The sequence below is a fragment of the Hyperolius riggenbachi genome, chromosome 10 (genome assembly GCF_040937935.1).
Source record: "Hyperolius riggenbachi isolate aHypRig1 chromosome 10, aHypRig1.pri, whole genome shotgun sequence".
Taxonomy (NCBI): Eukaryota; Metazoa; Chordata; class Amphibia; order Anura; family Hyperoliidae; genus Hyperolius; species Hyperolius riggenbachi.
Genome location: NC_090655.1, coordinates 116,456,885 through 116,472,836, shown reverse-complemented (window position 1 = coordinate 116,472,836; position 15,952 = coordinate 116,456,885). Strand labels below are relative to the sequence as shown.

The window sequence follows — 15,952 nt, the reverse complement described above, 5'->3', positions numbered from 1 at the left end:
GAAATGTGCACTGTTGGATCCTGGGAGGTGAGTAATGTGCAGGGGCTGCTGCAGACTCTCTGCTGTATGATTTTTTTTTTCCTGCTTTTAGGGTCTAAAAGCACCTGAAAAAAATTGCACCGATCTTAGACCCTAAAATTGGGAAAGAATCATCAGGGAAGTTAACAGAATAGGAAGAGTTAACCCCGTTGCCATAAAATTGGTCCCTTTTGTTTCAGAAAAAAAACAGTTTTGTCTTTGGTGAAACTTGGCCCTTCTGTAACACTGATTTATCTAGCTATGAGTATAAATGTAACACTTCATTTTATATCATGAAGGTACATTCAGCCATTTGTTAACTGTTTTTTATTTAATGAAACGTATCACTGCTTCATGCTTTGGCAAAACATAGACATATTCTCTATTTGCTAAAGGGTGGTGTGTTTATAATGTCACATTTACCGATACTTTTAGCAAATATTTACTTACCAAATATTTCTCAAGTTTCATTACTGACCTTTTGTACTGTAGAGGAAAGATCAGAAGTGGATGTTATTGTTGAGAGGGATGCCATCATGTTTCATTTGCTTACTCATGTATCTTCATATTTCAGTGTGTAAAGCATGGATCAAAAAAACTCCACGAAACATACTTTAACCTTTTCCGGACCGGCGTAATAAATCCTACGCCACACTTGTGGCTGCTCTAGGCTGATGCGGCGTAGGATTTACGCCACCTACCGTTTCCGCTCCCGAAGCGATCGTGCCCACCCGAGAGGGGAATATAAGCTGCCATATGACAGCTGACATCTCCCCTCATTGATCAGAGGCCATTGTTTATGGCTACTGATCACGTGATCACTTTGATCGCCGGCGGATTGTAGTGATCACCAGTAAGAGCTTCGGTGGTAGGAGGGAAAGAAGAAGATCCACTTGCCTTCCTGCCGTTCCCCCGGCGATCGTCGCCCCCCCCTCTGCTCTGGTTAATGTAAGCAAAGAGTGTACAGAGGCTTCAGAAGAGTAAAATATGCTAAAAAAATTTAAATATTGGAGAGGCAGTGGTGGACTTACCAACTCTAGAAGGACATAAGACAAAACTGTACGTTAATTAAAGATTTATTGATACACTCCACAATTATTTGCAACGCGTTTCACAGGCGTGACCCTGCTTCATCAGGCAATCCGATAGGAGTATACAGCTTACTCGGTCCAGGTCTGTGTTTAGCGCCTCATTAAAATTACTTTTCTCCTATGTGGCAGTAGGTAGTAAAAATCTGACAGAATGGACAGGTTTTGGGCTAGTCCATCTCTTCATGGGGGATTCTCAGCATGGCCTTTTTTCTTTATAAAGACACTCCTTGAAAAGGATTAATACAAAGATGCCAGCCACCCTGCTTGCTGCACACATTTTGGCAGTTGGACTGAGCAACTGTCATTCATTAAGTATCGTAGAGATGTACAGAGGCGCCAAAAGGATAAAATTCTCTAAAATGCTTAAAAATGATTGAGAGGCGGTGGTGGCCCGGCTCACCCAACACAGACACGATGCTGTTGATTAAAGCAAAACCAATTTATTCACATACTCCTAGATACAAATGGCAACGCGTTTCACAGTCAAATCCCCGCTTCATTAGGCAATAAACAACTGGAGTATCACACTGGAAGAATGACAGAAGCAAAAGGATAATCAGATGGCTGTGTGTGGCATAATCGCATTATACATATATGTGGTGTCAAATGAGATACACCTGGAATGTGCAGAGGATACTAATGATATTTTGCCAGTGAAGGTGTAATGATTATATATAGTTCAATATCTAACATTTGGTCAGTTGTTTTCTATAAATAAAAATGGCCTGTAGGGGTGCTGTGGGATCATAACCCAGGGAGAGGGAGGCTGTAGCACAGGGGTGGTAGCAGGGGAGATTTGGCTGGATAAGGTAACAGTACAGGGCTAGAAATATAACTACACCAATGTGTGTATAACAATGTACAGGGATAGTGCGGTGTAGTAACCAAACAATAAGATGAAAGCATAATGAAGGCAGATAAATAAATAGTCACAAATTAAGAAAAGCTCATGCACTTACCAGCCAGCGGCCCAATCTACACTTGGCACCTCTGTGCTGGTCTGTGCACGCTGGCCTGCTTTATAAGTTATACATTATAACGTGGTTAATTGGGGATTGTTCAATTAGTGATGTCAGGAACGGCTGGGGGGTGTTGGGAGTGGGTGTGTGTAGCTGGCGAGTTGGTGACCAATGAGAGGGCGGGGGGAGGGGACCGCACTGTGTTACTATGCGGAGTGTGACGATAACGTCGCACCCTCTGAATGGGGCTGGAGCGGAGGGAGGTGCGATGAAAACGTTGCACCCCTCGGCATCAAAGCGCATGTGCAGGGATTCGTCCTGACGCTGTTTGTTTTGTTCATAAAAGCATATACACACGTAAATTCTTACAAATATATAGACATAAATGCACATAAAAAAAAAAAAGTTATATGAATATACATATAATTTGTGACTATAAACCAAGGGAGGGGGGGGGGGGGGAGAGATACGTGGGGCGGAAAAACGAAAGAGAGGGGGCGGGAAGAGGGGAGGCGGAGGGGGGTTTCCAGTACCATTAGAACATATATGAATATAAGGTAAAACCCTGTATTCAAATTAATAATCAACAATAATTGTTACAGTACAATTACAACATTTATGAATATAAGGTAAAAACCATGTACTCCAATTAATAATCAACAATAATTATTAATAAGTATGATAATTAATAATGACACTAATTGATTTTAATTGACATATAAAAACATAGCTATAAAAAGAGAGGACCGATTAAAAAGAGAAAACGATGACTGTGGGCATGGTAGGTTAGTGCATTTTCTCCAGCAGTTCGTTTAGACCGTCTGGAGTTAAGATTTTGAGTATTTGTATCCAATACATTTCTCGTTTCTTTAATGCCGGGCATACACGGCACGTTTATGCGCCGGTATCATGCCAGCGGCTCGATGCCGGCGCATCACCGCGCGTGCGCGCGGATCGATCCCTGCTCGTCCCCGAGGGCATCCCTTATAAGCCGCTCGATTCCCCGCTATTGTCCGCCCGCAGGGATCGAGCGGGGAATCTATCCGGCAGGTCATCGGACCTGTCGGATATTATCAATTGAGCCATCAGCGGCTCAATTGATCAAAAAAAAAAAAAGAACCGTCTATGCTTAGCATAAGAGGTCAAAAGAATCTGAATGGTTGTGTGGAATAGACTCAATCAGGGTGATACTAAAGAATTCTGGATTACTATCGTGATGGGCGGTGAAGTGGCGGGACACACTGTGGAGGGGGTAGTTCTTGAGTATATTTCTTTTATGTTGTCCTATTCTACTTCTAGCTGGTTGAGTGGTCCCATATACTGGAGCTGACACGGGCACGAGATCACATAAATGATGTATCTGGATTCACAATTGATATTTTCTCTGATCTGGTATTCTGTATTTGTGACTTGTGATACAGAGGATGTGGTGTGGTTGATGAATCTGCAGGCTAGGCATCTCTTATGGTTGCAGGGTGCGCAACCGGGTGGATGGGTGGTGGAGCTGTATGTAATGCCTGTAGGTGCTGTCGTATTCTGCTAGGGGCTAGGATACTGCAGATGTTTGGGGCATGTCTGTATGTGACTGTGGGCTTGGAGGGTAAAATAGGTCGGAGATGGGGGTCCTGCAGGAGGATTTCCCATCGTTTGCTCAAAATATTCCGAATGGATGAATGTTGTAAACTGTATTTAGTGATAAAGCGGGGTAGATCATTAATTTGGGTATTTGGATTTGGCTGAGGAGGGTTAGTGGTTTTGGCTTTCTGGTGTGCATCTTGTAATAGCTTCTTCGAGTACTTTCGATCTATGAAATGTTTTGTCAGAATTGGGTGTTGTACAAGATTGGGTGTTGTATTGTTGTAGGTCTGTGCAATTGCGGTATGTTCTCTTATATTGGCTGTAAGGAATATTTTTGGTCCAAGGGCGATGGTGGAAGGTGGGGTAGTGGATGTAATTGTTGGTGTCTACAGGTTTGAAAAAGGTTTTAGTCTTAATTTGGAGAGAGTCAGTGTATAGAACGAGGTCCAGAAATTCGATTGAAACTGGGTCATGATGGGAAGTAAACTGTAGGCCTGCAGGGTTGGAGTTGAGAAATTCTATGAAGGAGGGTATTATATTCGAGGTCCCTTTCCATATGAAAATGAAATCATCTATATAACGTTTATAGAACATGATATTTTAGAAAAATGGGTTATTACCGTTCAATTTTATATGTTCAAAGTAGCCCAAGGCCAGATTTGCATATGATGGAAAGTACGAGCTGCCCATGGATACGCCGCTGACTTGGTGGTAGATATTGTCCTGAAATGTAAAGAGATTATTGTGAAGGATGAATTTGGTACATTGTATAAGGAACATATATCACAAAAGAGATACGGATTCCGAAACTCAGAAACAGGATTCTTTTATTTAAGTACGATGCAAGAGCAGGTTACAAGAGGTAAAAAAAAGTCTGTGTCAACAGTTGTTACGCGTGATCCCACGCCTCGTCAGGACACCCAGACCTGCCCAATCCTTATCCCCACCCACCTATATACCTAGACTTAGGGGTGGGCCTACAGCCCTCAGGTAATGGTGACACCATTAACCCATGCAAGGAAGGGCAGTACACACATACAATTCTATTTAGATAAAACCATACTATCTACAAAAAGCTGAAATTTCGTTACGATCATTAAACCCCAGATTGCCCAAGGCATTAGCTTTGGATATCAATAATGCTTCCTTCTGCAACAATAATTTATCAATCGAACCTCCCCTGGTTAGACTTGAAATTTTAAGTAAGCCTGCCACCTGTAGACAGTTAGCATCACCATTATGTGAACAATTCACATGATCTATCATACGGCGTGCTCCCACACCATTTCCTATAGATCTTTTATGTTGTAAAAATCGGTCCTTGAGTGGCTGAGTGGTCTTCCCTATGTAGAATCTCCCACAGGGGCACCAAACGCAATATACCACGTTCCTGGATCGGCAGTTCACACAATCCCTAATCTGCCAGGTGACATCACCTATCTGAACCATTTTGCCTTTTCTAATATGTTTGCACGCCATACAGCGGCCACACAGGAAGTTCCCTTCCCATTTTTTTCCACTTAACCAATTTATATTTTCTTTCTGAATTGGCTTGAGTTCACTATGAACCAGGGTTTTCCTAATAGTATTACCTCTCCTAAAACTAATCCTGGGCAGTCTACTTGCTATCTCTTTAAGATGGTCATCTAATAACAGGAGATGCCTGCTGGATTTGATGAGACATGGGGGTGTAATCAAACACAAAATTAAATCTCCGTTCACCCCTATTTTTGGGGCGTCTAGAGAGTAATTGAGTTTGTGGCACAGACCTAGCTCTCTCCAGAGCCTGATCTATAGATTGTTTGAAATATCCTCTCTTAATTAATCGTTCTGTAAGATCAAGGGCCTGGTTTTCAAATTCTTCTGGATCAGAATTATTCCTTTTAAGTCTGAGAAATTGACCATACGGGATGGCATCCTTCACATGTCTGGGATGGTAGGTATCAAAATGCAGGAGACTACTGGTGGCAGTGGTTTTCCTGTAACCCCTAGTGACAAGATGATCACCTTTCACCTCTATCACGAGGTCCAGGAACTCTACCCTTTGGTCACCAAAATTAGCGACAAACTCCATGTTGATATCATTGGAGTTGATCCACTTAGTAAATTGTAAAGGAACGACTGTTGTGTTTGTGGCATTAGTGTATTGGATTGGAGGAAATGTTGTAAGGCCGTCAGTCCAAATGTGTGTGGTATGTTCGTAGTCATTCAATAAGTGCATTTGAAAATAAAGAAAACCCTGAGAATCCCCCATAAGTAGATGTCCTAGTCCAAAACCTGTGGGATTTGTCAGATTTCTACTACCTACTATAACTCAAATGTCTAAATCATTTGTGCCTAGCACACACAATACTATAATAAATATCGAATTGCAATACAATGATCCCCCCTATTTCACAACCCATATGTATGGACACTAATAATGCAGCCGACCTAGCTAGTATCCTCATCAATTGTCTGACAACCGATGGGATATAATATCCTCAGCCTATTTCCCTATACAGTTCAATGCCATGGCTATTTAAAATTGGTAACATACTGTAATAGAAATGACCACAAGATGGCGACATGATATATGGGAAGTGAATGAATACAATTTTGCCATTGTCAAACATCATGAGCAGCAAGTGCAACTTTAAAAGAAACCACTAGATTGAACCCTCTGTAATATAGCTTTATGTCCTGAAGAAATTGCTATCTAAGCGATGAAACACGTTGACTAAGTTTGGTCAATCCAGGCTTCCGTCCAAGGAATTACATGCTGGTTAAGAAGTTCCAGGAGGCGACCGCGACATTTTGACTCAATAACAGCTGAGCGCGGAGACGCCCGCACACAAAAGACTGTACGGTAGCAGGAGCTGTGTTGGGGTCACTCAAGTCTGCGGAGTGAGTTTGCCGGGTTGCACCGCAATGCCAAAAGTGGAACTTGCTATTGCCCCCAAGTGCACATAGGGTGTAAAAAGGATAGTGGATTTTTGGAACTTCGTTTTTATGCACCAAGGACACGTGAGTTTTAGTAGCTGGCCAGCGAAGCACTGACTAATACATCTAAAGCCTCAGTGGCAATCAGGTTGACAACACTGGCACTGGCAGTGAACTGTATAGGCTGAGGCTATTATATCCCATCGGTTGTCAGACAATTGATGAGGATACTAGCTAGGTCGGCTGCATTATTAGTGTCCATACATATGGGTTGTGCAATAGGGGGGGTCATTGTATTGCAATGTACAGTATATGATGTTACTTAAAGTGGTCTAACACCCAGCATTTCAACTTTGCTTTAAAAGATTGCTTACAGCTTAGAAACGATTATGCCAGATTTATTTTTTTTAGCAGAAATTCACTGAATAGATTAAACATGACATTTTAGTGCTGCATTTAGCTAGAAATCCTCCTCAGTGCTTAGGTTTAGTTACAAATGTATCTATTTACAAAGTAATAAACAAACACTGCTCTGAGAGAACAAAGAGGGCTTCCCCGGCAGGCTTTTCAGAGGTCTAATTGCATTCCAAACAAAGATACATTTGTAACTAAAAGATAAGAGTGGATGCGGATTCCAAGTTAAATCCAACACTAAAATGTCATGTTTAACCCATTCAGTGAATTTCTGCTTAAAAAAATCTGGCATAATAATTTCTAAGCTGTAAGCAATCTTTTAAAGCAAAGTTTTAATTCTGGGTGTTACACCGCTTTAATACACTTTTATTTGCATGATTCATGGTCTCCAGTTCGATATTTATTATACCTACTATAACTGACAGCAACATAGAAGAAGGAAGTTATTCAAAAAACTGCAGAGACTAAATTGCACTTTTAAAGCTAAACAAATAATTCCTGGTCCTGTCCTTGTGGGATCTGGCAGCCCATTGCATTTTATGTTCTGTTTATCACCTCCACGACTGGTTTGCAAGCACAGCACTGCTTATTTTATCTATTAAAACATATTTCTCACAGAGCGTTGCACTTTATTTTATTACTTGTATAATACATAGTAAACTATTTTGTAAGCCTATTACATTTAAAACAAACACTGTGTTAATATTAAACATTAATTGTAGCAGCAAAAAATACACAGAAGATTGGTCTTGATGTTCGCAAATGCAAAATAAATTAAAAAATGACTTTCTCCAAACCACACAGACAATGGCCCATATGAAATTAACATTTTCACCTTTAGTTATCTCCTAGGAGATCATTTTCATCTTCTCTTTAAACTAACTTTTCAGGATTTTACAATTGAAAAAGGACCCAAATGTTGGTGAAAATGCACTATTACATTTATTTTAAATATTTTCTTGCTTGATGGTGTCTTAAAAGGCATTTTATGGCAAGTTGTGAAAATAGAACCTAGGAGAAAAACTCAGGAGAAAAAGGGAATTAATTACATATTGGCCAATTATTATGCAGTGAAGGAAAATAGTAGTGAGTATATGGGACAGTCTGTGCAACAATGCTGCATCTCAGGAACAGCAAGCTGACTTGGATGTGGATTGAAAAGCAGTGATGTTACAGTATTCATTACAAAAAACACAGTCAGAACCAGGTGAACTTAAAAAAGGAAAAAGAAAAAAAAAAAACAGGTACTTCTATTTCCTCTACCTATCTGTACCATTTAACAGGTAACACAGTTTAATGTCATTGCTCTTTACAACTTGGCTCCTATGCAATTAACTTTTTACCAGAGTTTTCTCCCAGGAGACAATTTGTCATCTTAGCTAAAAGATGATTTTTCACAAAAGTATGTGAATTTATTAAAGTCATAGTACAATCTTAAGTTAGTTTCAAACTATCATTGTTTTGTGTCCGAGAATACATTATTTTTCTATTGAAACATATGTTCCAAAGAAAGAGTTTTTTTGTTAAGAAATATTACAAAATTGCTATTGATATGAACTAAAAGAGTGTATTTTTAAATGTTCTTAATATTCTGATAATAGAGTACTAATTACTAATAATATCCTTACAGAATATTAAGCAGAAAGAAACATACCGTAAATGGCTTCACCAGTATCTGAAGGGAGTCTTAGTAGTGACTGATATAATATACCTGTTATGGTCAAAACAGGTCTTCTAGGTAATTGTAGTTCCTTCTTAGAAAAAGGTTTTAGTAGTTATTTCTGTAAATAAATATATGCCATTTATCCATGATTTTATGTATTTGTTCATAGTTACCTCAATTAATGCATTTCTTTTCTTTCTTTTGTCTTAAACGCGTTCGCTGTTGCGAATGAGTGCGGTGTTCGTGTTAAGCTAGCGTTTGTTATTTTCCTTGATGTTCTGTTCATTGTTATGTGCTATGTCTTTCCTGCTACACTTGTGTTCTGTCCAATTCGGTCTTGTGTCACTATTGGCAATCGCCACTCTGCGATTGCGTTCTCACTTGGTTTTCGCTGTTGTGTGTTCACCGTCGCTGGGTGGCAACCAGATTGGTGGACACACATACACTCTATCTCTGTGCTTATTCAGTCTTGTGTCGCTGTTAGCAATCGCCATCTCTTGCGATTGCTTTCCCACTTGGTCTTCACTGTTATGTGTTCACCGTTGCTGGGTGGCGACCAGAGTGGTGGACACACATACATTCTGTCTCTGTGCTCTCTCTCTTTAAGGGCTATCTTCCCCTGCATTGCTTCTACTCGTACAATTCTCACCTGGCATCTGTGGCTGTGCAGAGGCTGTGTTCGTCTGCACTCCACAGCTCCATCTGCCGGTGGGAATCTCCCTCTACAGGTGCATAGCACCATAGCTGGGTTCTTTCTAATTATACGTTTGTGGAGGATTTCCGTAGTGTCGGCGCACGTCCTGTGCGCTGACCACGGAGATAATTCCACAATCGTTACACAAGGCAAGTTAGGATTAGCAATGTAAATATCGTGAGGTTAATATCTTCCACCAGAAAATAAACATTTAGAGTGATGATGTTTAAATGCAAACTAAAAATATTAAGAGCTAGACTGCATATACTGGTATTCATTTATTAATTGTGCTCAAAATAGTCATGGTCATGCGTTCATACAAGAACCTTGAGAAAGCCAGCGTGACTGACGAAACTGGTTGGCATGAGAGGGTGGGCATGTGACTACAGGGGTTACTATGGACTGACAAAGGCGATACAACCAACGGACTTGGTGAGATTATTTTCAACTTCATTTTACTGCAGTTGTGGGGTTGCATACAAAATTGACAGACCTTGTGCGTATTATGGTTAGAATAGGGCGAATCTCCAATTTTCAGTTCACAAACCTCGAACGTGAACTTGCGAAAAAGTTTGCAAACTGGCGAACGTCGCAAAACCGCAATAGACTTCAATGGGCAGGTGAAATTGAAAAACTACAAACACTGTTTCTGGCCACAAAAGTGATGGAAAAGATGTTTCAAGGGGTCTAATACCCGGAGGGGGGCATGGCGGAGTGGGATACACGCCAAAAGTCCCGGGGAAAATTACGGATTTGACGCACAGCAGGGTTATAATCCCTAAAAGACAGAAATCACATTGCATTTCTAAATTGGAGGCCTAAAGTGCTTGAAAACATCTTGCGTGTGTATACATGGATCAGGTAGTGTAAGTAGTGTACTGCTTCCCACTGACAGACCAAACTCACTGTGTAACGCACCGCAAACAGATGGCCGTGCTGGTGCGCATGTTGGCGAGAGTGTAGGTGACAGCGGCTTTCCAGCCTGTATGGTCGGGCTGAGGTAGCTCAATGACAGAACAACAGTGACTGTCCAGCTGTTCGAATTTGGTCTGTCCACAATGAGGCAATGACCATATTTTCTTGAGTGTGCCCCCCAACACACTCATGTAGGTCATTGCTTCATTGTGATACGCAAACCCCTTTACCGCGGCAAGGTAACAATCATGAAGGGGAATTGACACATGTACATGCCTTTTGTTTTGTTGTTGCAGCCGCAGTGCAGCCAGAAAAATTAGGCAGGCATGTACACGCACCAGAAAAATTATTATAGCTGCTAGCAGCAGCCTTAAAAATTCAGGAATCCACCTGGAGTCCTGGACCCTGTTAGTGGTGGTGGAGAAGGCAGTCAAGCGGCCTGCAGGCAGAGATGATGTGTGGGGACTGACTTAATCTTGAGGCAGGCAGCAGCGGCCGGTAGGCAGGTAGGCAGAGATGCTGTGTGGGGACTGACTTAGTCTTGGGGCAGGCAGTCACACGGCGTGTAGGCAGAGATGCTGTGTGTGGGGACTGACTTAGTCTTCGGGCAGGCAGTAGCCATCTGATATCCATGCCTCATTCATTTTGATAAAGGTGAGGTACTGAACACTTTTTTGACCTAGGCGACTTCTCTTCTCACTGACAATGCCTCCGGTCGAGGCGTTGGTGGAGGGTGGATCCGGAAGGGCTAAGGCGAGGCGTTGGACTAAAGAATGTCCGCATGTCCGACATCACCATGAGATTGCTAGAGCATCCTGTCCTTGCCTGCGTGGACATGGGAGGAGGAGGAAGATTACTGGCAGTGGCACCTTTATTCCATTGTGCTGTGACATCACCCTTAAACACACTGTAAAGCATACTTGCCAGCTTGTTGTGCAAGTGCTGCATCTTTTCTGCCTTCTGGTAATTTGGTAACATTTCTGACACTTTGTGCTTATACCGAGGGTCTAGTAGCGATGCCACCCAGTACAGGTCATTCACCTTGAGTTTTTTATACGGGGGTCCCTCAAAAGGCTGGACAGCATAAAAGACCCCATCTGCACAAAGTCGGATGCTGACCTACTATCCATCTCCTCTTGCTCTTGCTCAATGACGTCAGGTAAGTTCTCCTTCTCCCCCCAGCCACGAACAATACCACGGTCTGCAAAGCACGGTGGTGACCGCTGGCAAGCAGGGAGTACGTGGCTGTGCAGTGGAGCAGCACAAGCCCCCTGCGACGCCTGCTGCGGTTGTTCTTCCATCTCCATCTCAAAGCCACCTTCCTCCTCTGACTCCTCTTCCCCAGACGATTCCTCCTCCCCCCTCCTCTGTGATGCCGCAGGTGTTGATGATGCCGCAGGTGATGTTTCCAACAACGCTTCCTCCTTTTCCTGTTCATTCTCCTCTACAGCTTGATCCACCACTTTACGCATGGCACGCTCCAGGAAGAAAGCATATCGGATCAAGTCGCTCAGGGCGTCTGCACTGCGACTCACCAGGTTTGTCATCTCCTCAAACGGACGCATGAGCCTGCAGGCATTACGCGCGAGTGTCCAGTACTTCGGCCAGAAAATGCCCAGCTCCCCAGAGCATGACCTTTCACTGTAGCTGTACAGATACTCGTTGACAGCTTTCTCCTGTTGTAGCAGCGAGAAGCGTTGAATTCCAGCGGGTCAGGCTATCACAAATCAAGCGCCTCGCCGGCAAGTTGTTTCTCGGCACCTGAAATGTCCACACATCTTCCTGGACTGCTTCAGGACCTCCTGTAAGCCTGGGTACTTACACAAATCTTTGGATTATAAGATTTAGCACATGTGCCATGCAGGGTACATGTGTCAACTTTCCCAAACTCAAAGCCGACAAGAGATTGCTGCCGTTGTCACACACCACGTTGCCGATCTCCAGTTGGTGTGGGGTCAGCCACTGATCCACCTGTTTGTTCAGAGCAGCCAGGAGAGCTGCTCCAGTGTGACTCTGGGCTTTGAGGCAAGAAATGTCCAAGATGGCTTGACAGCATCGTACCTGGCATGCAGCATAGGACCTGGGGAGCTGGGTGTGTGTAGTTGGAGAGGAGATTGCAGCACCAGTAGAGTGGCACTGACACTCAGCCGAGGAGGAGGACGACGACAGCGAAGAGGTGGAGGTGGCAGCAGGCCTGTCTGCAAGCCATGGAGATGTCACAACTAGGTCCGCTGCACAGCCACGTGCTCCCTGCTTGCCAGCGGTCACCAGGTTGACCCAATGTGCCGTATAAGTAATGTACCTGCCCTGACCATGCTTTGCAGACAAGGCATTCATGATCAGATGGACCCTTGACCTAATGCTGTGTGCCAGAGATGACACCACTTGTCTTTCAACATCACAGTACAGTTTGGGTATCGCCTTTTTAGAAAATAATTGTGGCCTGGTATCTTCCACTGCTGTGTCCCAATCGCCACAAATTTTTGGAGTCCACCAGCTGGTATGGTAACAGCTGGCAAGCTAACAGTTCCGCCAAGCCAGCTGTCAGACGCCGGGCAAGGGGGTGACTGGCAGACATTGGCTTCTTCCGCTCAAAGATTTCCTTCACGGACACCTGGCTGCTGCTGTGGGCAGAGGTGCAGGAACCGCTCAAGGTAAGAGGCAGAGTGGAGAAGGGTACAAGTACACGCAGCAAGTCACGTGGCCTGGCATCCCACTGCTACTAGCCATCCCAGTCATCCTCGCAAATCCTTGCCACTCACGGCTGTCCGGCCGTCTCTGCTGGATACAATCGACTACGAGGTGCGATAGATTTTAATGTATGCTTAATGTCACATGTTAACATCTGTGTGGGCGGGTTGATTTTTCTGTGTGTTCTCTATGTTGTATACTCGCTAATACCTTCTCTTTTAAGAAGACAAACTTTTGTTTTCCTCTATGTTGTGTAAGGTTAATGTGGCACCATAGCACTGTTCCATATGTCTGAAAATTTTCTGTGATACCAGCCACAGAGGTGTCCACAGCAACATTTTAGAATTACTATTCTGAAAATTGTGCTCATATTTCCTCTTTGTAAGGCGCAGGTGAGTGGGGTTCAGCTTGATTTCACGTTATAATCTTTAGCACTGGAACTTATAAATATGGTATTATGTAAACAAACTTAAATGAGATAGCACATTTACAAGAGATACATTCAATCAGAGGTGAAGTTAGAGGGTGTTCCTCTGACTTATTCAGAGTGTATAGAAGAATAAGAGTCATATAGCACTGAACAGATATGGGTACAGTGGTTTGCACACTTGTACGGGGTCAAATATAAACAACTTCTATTTACAAGTTATTGTATGACAACATTTCCAAACCAAAATGAGTGTTTCCTCTTTAGTATAACTGGAGTTACATTTTAAAGTCACCCTATATCCATCAATATAAGAATGCATTAAAAAAAAATCAGCTTCATCGTAAACTATAAAGGGACAATTTGCTGTAAATTGCTTAATTTAAAAAAATAGCTTCTTTTTGTACAATATTCATTTTAAATGATTTAGTTACCTTGCACCACATCTACATACCATTTTTTTCACAGGAGCTGGCATCTTTATGGTTGGTAAGCTGTGTGCGGCTGCTGTCTGTTGAGCAGAAAAATCAGATGGCAAATCATCACTGAGGGGGTGGGGCTACATGCTAATATCCTGATATATATAAATATAAGTAGTGATGGCAAGAACTGTTGATGGCGAATAGTTTGCGGCCAACAACAGCGAACGTTACATGATGTTCACCACATACTTTAACATGGGGGGAATGCAGCTTAGCAAACGTTCGCCGTTGTTTGTTGCGAACCGTTCGTCTACAAACAGTTTGTGCCATCGCTAGATAAGGTAAGAAGTGTTTCTGCCTCTGAAAGCAACTTAACTAAGGCATCAAAGTGTCCCTTAAACTGGGATTTGACTTTACGGGCTGGAACCCACAGGAGCGCTTTTGGCAGCGTTTTGGCAGCGCTGCGATACGCTAGCACTTTGCCAAAACGCTGGGCTAATGTTAATGGATGGGGCAACTTCCACAGGAGCGTTTGCGTTTCCTAGAAACGCAAACGCAGGACCTGCAGCATTTTGGGAGCGTTAGTGCTTCAATGTAAGGTATTGAAACGCTAGCGGAAACGCTCAGCAAAACCTAAACTGAGCGGTTTTGCTAGCGTTTTGCGGTTCAGCACACTGTAACAAAATGAAAAATAATTCACAGGACCAATCAGGATAAAAACGCAAAACGCTACGCAACCGCTGAGCAAACAAATACAATGTTGCAAAACGCGACCGAAAACGCGCATGAATCCGCTTGCAAACCGATCAGACAAAACGCTAGCGGTAGCGTTTCGTGTTTGCTGATTTCAGTGGGTTCCAGGCCTACCAGTTTTCCAGTTACTGGAGAAAAGCCTGGACATCCAATTAAAAGTATTTTCATTTCCACTCATGCTATTCGTTTTTGTCCTTACCAAACCACTTAACTGGAATAGAAAATGATGAACTAGAGGCACTAATACATCTGCCCTTTATTTGAAAGAAATAAAGACTTTGATATTATGCCTTCTTTATTTTTGTGCATTTCTCTTTCATGGCCATCTCCTCAGTTTCCTCCTCTTTTAAATAATTTCCCCCAATACTTTCTAAACTAGCAGTAAAGATCTAACTGCGAGAGACATCTTCTGACCTGGTTCTTATGTCATCATAGTTCTTTAGCAGTGCTTTTTTGAAAGACCCTTGGTGCATAATGATAATAACCCTGTATATTTTTATGTGAGTGTGTGTGTGTGTTAGTGATGGGCCGAACCTCCGATTTTAGGTTCGCGAACTTCCGCGGAAGGTTCGGTTCGCGGAAACGTTCGCGAACCGCAATAGACTTCAATGGGGAGGCGAACTTTCAAAAACAGAAAAAATTATGCTGGCCCCAAAAGTGATGGAAAAGATGTTTCAAGGGGTCTAACACCTGCAGGGGGGCATGGCGGAGTGGGATACACGCCAAAAGTCCCGGGGAAAAATCTGGATGTGAAGCAAAGCAGCGTTTTAAGGGCAGAAATCACATTGAATGCTAAAATGCAGGCCTAACGTGCTTTCAAACATCTTGCATGTGTATACATCAATCAGGTAGTGTAATTAGAGTACTGCTTCACACTGATTCACCAAACTAACTGTGTAACGCACCGCAAGTTACCAGCTGTTTGTGTAGTGTCGGCCATGCTGGACTACTGCGCAACATGGCGAGATTGCTCTTCCTCACTCAGTGATGTCAGGTAATGTGTGACTGCGTTCTCAACTTTCCATGGCATTGTTAAAATGCTTACTTTTTGTTTTTGAATGACATTTTCTACTTGTAGCGGTACTTGTTAAGTACCGCTACAATGAGAATCCTATGGAGGCGGGCAAGTCTGGCATTGTGACCCCGGGTAATGGCCGGGGAATGAGGGATGGAATCCGGTGTGGAGCCTGAGCAACGGCTACCACTACACATCCAAGGAGGGCAGCAGTCAGGCATGCACGCCCGCCCCGAGGTAGTGACCAAAAATAACAATACAGGAGGACTATCGAGGGCTTGAGGTATTTGAAATGAATGTACTTTAAATCCTTTAAAGAGAACCAGTTATGGCGGGCAAAGATGACACCACATTCCTTTCACGAGAATCATATGGAGGCGGGCAAGTCTG

General features: G+C 43.0%; 1 long non-coding RNA gene across 1 annotated transcript; it reads right to left on the bottom strand.

Moving 5' to 3' along the window:
* Positions 1–1,533: 1,533 nt before the first annotated feature.
* On the bottom strand, positions 1,534–13,884 carry LOC137535749 (uncharacterized). Its single transcript, XR_011024471.1, has 3 exons — positions 13,827–13,884; positions 4,267–4,369; positions 1,534–1,636 (listed from the first exon to the last, which is right to left on the bottom strand). It is a non-coding gene; the product is annotated as an uncharacterized lncRNA (long non-coding RNA).
* Between the last annotated feature and the right edge of the window lie 2,068 nt (positions 13,885–15,952).